The sequence below is a fragment of the Ochotona curzoniae genome, unplaced genomic scaffold, assembly GCF_017591425.1.
Source record: "Ochotona curzoniae isolate NIBS_2020 unplaced genomic scaffold, NIBS_Ocur_1.0 contig_21, whole genome shotgun sequence".
NCBI lineage: Eukaryota > Metazoa > Chordata > Mammalia > Lagomorpha > Ochotonidae > Ochotona > Ochotona curzoniae.
In genome coordinates, this window is record NW_024465322.1 from 10,732,235 (window position 1) to 10,737,097 (window position 4,863).

The window sequence follows — 4,863 nt, forward strand, 5'->3', positions numbered from 1 at the left end:
TCGTGATCCGCAGGCTTTGTCCCAAAGAAATCCTTGTCCCTGGTCTTGTGTTCTCAGGGTCAGTGACTCAGGGAGTCCCAGCAGTCTAAAGCCACACAACGCTGCCTGACTTGGAGCTGTTCCCAGGGTTGTCCCGTGGGTCAGATCAGCCCAGGGTTCCCTCTGTCTGTCTCCAGAGGGAGAGCTGCCATCATGAGACCAGTGTTGAGCTGGTCCTGAGGGCCAGGGAACCAGGAATGCACCTGCCCAGGCATCTGCCTGAGCAGGACACAGCTGTCCTCTCCTTGCCTTCCACTGTGCCGGACACTGTCTGCAGCTCATCCTTCCAGAGACCTGAGTCGACCAGCAGAGGGCAAATCTCCCTGGCCGTTCAGACCTCCGTGTCCCCACCAGCCCCGATGAGATTAAGGCGTTTTGCAGAGATTAGCATCTCAACATCCAGCCCAACCCTGGTCTGATGGGATCCCTGGTGCTTTCCTCTACGCTCAGCACCACTCAGAATGCTCTAAGCCCATCTGCCTGGGACCCTCCTCAGGAAGGAGCACCAGGGCAGGGCCCTGAGAGCCCCACCCTAACAACACCCTATAATATAGGCCCAGGTCACAGCTAAGCAGACAGCAAGATCTGAGGCAGGTTTCAGAAGCTCTCTCCGAGATCCTCCTGGGACTTCTAGGACCACTTGCTGCCGGTAAGTGGGACGCGGGAGGGCCGGGGAGCTGGGGGGGCCCAATTCTGCTGATCTGGTGCTCTGCATGGCTTCAACGTACACGTCTCAGGGGAACAAAATTTCTGATAGGTTCTTATTTTGTTGTTAAAGATTTTGTTGCTTTTCACTGGGAAGGCAGAATTACAGAGAGAAGGAGAGAAAGGAGCTTTGGAAACTGGTTTACACTGCTTGTGGCCACAATGGCTACAGCTGAGCTGATCCAAAGCCAGGAGCCAGGAGATCCCTCCAACCCAAATGTGGGGTTTGGGTCCCAAGGCCTTGGGCCGCTCTCCACTATTGTCATAGGCCACAAGCAGGGAGCTGGATCAGAAGTGCACCAGCCAGGGTAGGAACTGGAGCCAATATGGGATCCCAGCGCTAGCAAGGCGTGCATTTAGGAGTGAGACATTGTGCTGGATCCCCACACAAGTTCTTTATTATGTCACCAAGTTGCTCTTAAAGGTATTGATCAAAATACCCAGTGTCCACCCTGTGCTAATGGGAGGGGAGGGAGGCAACCTGTCGGCCTGGCTCCCGGGGGTGCAGTCAGCTGCTAGGGAGTGCAGAGTGGGAGAGCAGGGCCTTGGTGGCAATGGACACGTGAGACCACGGGCTGGGGATTAGACATGGTCTCCCACGTGGGTAGCTGGAGCCGTGCCTTTGGATTGTCCTCGGCTGCTTACCGAGACCATCAGCAGGAAGCTAGACAAGAAGTGGCACACTCAGGAGACACAGATGACCCCCCAGTTGGGATTTATTTCTTTTTATTGGGAAGTTAGATACACAAAGGGGAGGAGATACAGAGAGGAACATCTTTTGTTGGCTGATTCAGGCCTCTAGTGAATCCCAAAGCCGGAGCTGAGCAGATCAGAAGACAGGAGTCTGGGTCTCCCACACAGGTGCAGGGTCTCAAGATTTTGGCCATCTTCGACTGCTTTCCCAGGACACAACCAAGGAGCTGGATGGGAAGCAGGGCTGCTGGGACACGAGAGGGCACCCATGTGGAATCCTGGCACATGCAAGGCGAGGACTTTAGGCACTAGGCAAGTGCGACTGGCCCGGGATGTCAGTGTCATTATATGCGACCTCTTGGAGTGTGCAGGAAGCTGGGTTAGGAACACAGGAGTTGGGCCCAGCGCCATGGTCTAGCGGCTAAAGTCCTTGTATTGAATGCTCTGGGATCCCATATGGGCACTGGTTCTAATCCCGGCAGCCCCGCTTCCCATCCAGCTCCCTGCTTATGGCCTGGGAAGGCAGTCGAGGACCAGCCCAAGGCCTTGGGACTCTGCACCCATGTGGGAGACTCGGAGGAGCTCCTGGCTGAGGATCAGCTCAGCACTGGCCATTGTAGTCACTTGGGGAGTGAATCATCAGACGGAAGATGTTTCAAAATAAATCTTAAAAAAAAAAAAAAAAGGAACACAGGGGTTGGCTTGAATGTACCCTGGCTGAGGACACAATTACTGCCCCTGAATCCATCCTTGTGGATTGTCACATTCATAATGTCTTCATTATATCATAACTTCGGTCATGGGATTTCCATTATCCAAACTGATTTATTTTATTTTTGTTATATGTTTTGAGATCAGCATAAATGTAGATAATTGTGTTTGAGACCAGCATGGTGGACTGAGCCACACCCTGCGATGTTGTCACCCCATATGGACAAGAGACCAAGTTCAGGTGGGCCCATTTCCGACCCAGTTCCTTAGCAAGATGTGGGATTACAGGAGGAGGCTTGCTGCGTGCTCAGGGGGTGCAGCCTGGTAGGCTGAGCCACCTGGGTGTGAACCAGAGGATGAAGAAGCTCTGACCATTCCTCTCTGAAGCTCATTCAAAAGAAACAATTTCCAAACATTTATTTGTGATCAATATATACACAAAGCATGTTCAATGCCTTCTGTAAACCATCCTTTTTTGTTGTGATTTTGTTACAGAAAGCTGTTTGGGCTTGTCTTGCGGTCTGGATATCCCTGCCTGGTGGTGGCTCTGGCAGCCAACAAGACTAAAGAACAAGCTTGAGTCTGAGGGAAGGTGGATCTGGCAGCAGGATCGGTGATTGCCGGACCACACCTGCTGGCAGCTGCTTCCCGAGAGAAAGGGAGAGACCCAGACAGCCCTCACATAGCTTCCTGAAGACCCCAGGAACCCTTTAGGAGGGGCTGCACAGGAGCCATCTGGTTCCCACCCTCCCGAGTTCCCAGAGGACCAGACCGGCCAGGGCAGCCTCAGCAGAAGCACCTGTCCTCGCACAATGGCCTTTGCAGTCCCCCTGAAGGATTTCCAAAGAGAGGCCAGCTGCCCCCTGTGCCAGGACTACCTGAGGAACCCAGTGACCACTGAGTGTGGCCACAACTTCTGTTCCTCCTGCATCCAGCAGCGCTGGCAAGATCTCTGCGACACCTTCCCCTGCCCCGTCTGCTTGCACCACTGTGCCGACAGCAGCCCCCCAAGGAACCACCAGATGAGCGACATGGTAGATGTTCTGAAGCAGCTGCTGCCCCCCATGAAGCCCAGGGACAGATCCCTGTGTGCCACCCATGGCCAGGTTCTGGATATGTTCTGTGAGCAGGACCTGGAGCTGCTGTGTGCCCAGGGCGAGATGGCGTCGGCCCACTCTGGCCACCGCCTGGTGCCCGTGCAGAAAGCCGCTGCCCGTTACAGGGAGCTGCTGATGACACAAGCCGATCTGCTGGAGAAGTATATTGAAGATGCTCAAGCAGAGCATGTTAGGCAGCTGTCAGAATCCATTGCGCATGAGCCGCAGGTGGTTCCCAGGACTATCCTGTTGGGGAGAGCCTGGAGATTGCCTCAGCTCACTGGGCCAGTGCAACAACTGATGTCACACTGCATGCTGCTGCACAGGCAGCAGGAGGTGGAAGAAAAACTCGCTGAGAACAAGCGCCGCGTGTCCGACTACCTGTTCACGCTGCAGGAGCTGATGAGTGACATCATAGACACGTGTCTGCAGGAGGACGCGGATTTCCTGACAAGATTGAAGAGTGTGGAGCGCAGGTACAGAGAGCTGAAAATCCCAGAGCTCTTTCCCTGTGACATCGAGAAGGACTTGTGAGGTCTCCCTGCCCATTGCTTTGGTATGCAGAAAATCATGAGCGTGCATCCCAAAGCTGCCCACCCTAGCTTTAGTGTCTCCGAGGATTGAAAAAGCGCCACATTTTCAATGTTGAACCTACAGGATCTCCTGAGTGCCCAGCAGTTACCTGCGTTTCCAGCTGCCTGGGCCTGTGTGCAGGCAGGAGGCTTTTTTTGGCAGGTAGATGACAGGCACAGGTGAATGGTTGCTGGGCATCTTCAAGAATCTTTGAGCAGCCAGGTTGTCAGAGCGCCATCCCCCGGCAGTGGATGCTGGTGAATGGTGGCAGTCCCTAGGCCCCGATGAAGTGCAAGTCAACCAGGTTGGCATCTTTCTGGACTCTGAGCTGGGAGAAGTTTCATTTTACGGTTTGAACAACAGAAACCACTAGATTCGCTGCCACAATTACAGAAAATCTTGTGCCATGTTTCCCAATTATGCCTTCAAAGTCTCTCATCACCAAAGTCATGTCGAAGGGGCAATCAACTTGCTGTTGACCCCTCTCTGCTGTCACCTCCACAGGCCCAGGAGGACGGGAAGATAGAAGGGCCTCGTCAACAGGACGCTTCTCCCAGAGCCTTGCACTTTTAGTCCCTGTGCCCCTCTGCCCCCTTTCCCGGCGGGATGTGCAGATGAACCAATAAATGTTGTTCGTCTTGGCAAGATGTTGTGTCCTCATCTTTTTATGGCTGAATTAGGAAGTCACTCATGGGAAGCAAGCCCTTTCATGACTGAAGGGTCGTTAATATTTTGGTGGGTTTCAGACGTGGAAGTGTACATACATGACACAGATGGGTGCTGGGTCCACGATCCCCAGGAGTGGGTCTCCTGGCCTATGAGAAGGGGGCAGGTCCATGACCCACGGGAGTAGGGTTCCAACAAGTCATGGGTCACATGACCCAAACCTTGCGCCCAACTTCAAGGTGGGAGCTGAACCTGTGAGCCTCAGGGGTCGGGGAGGCAGGACTGGCACTGGGTCTCTTGGCCCAGGCCTTAGTGCCCACCTACATAGTGGGTGACTGGTCTGTGAGCCTCAGGGGTCAGGGGTCCAGCGGGATTTGGG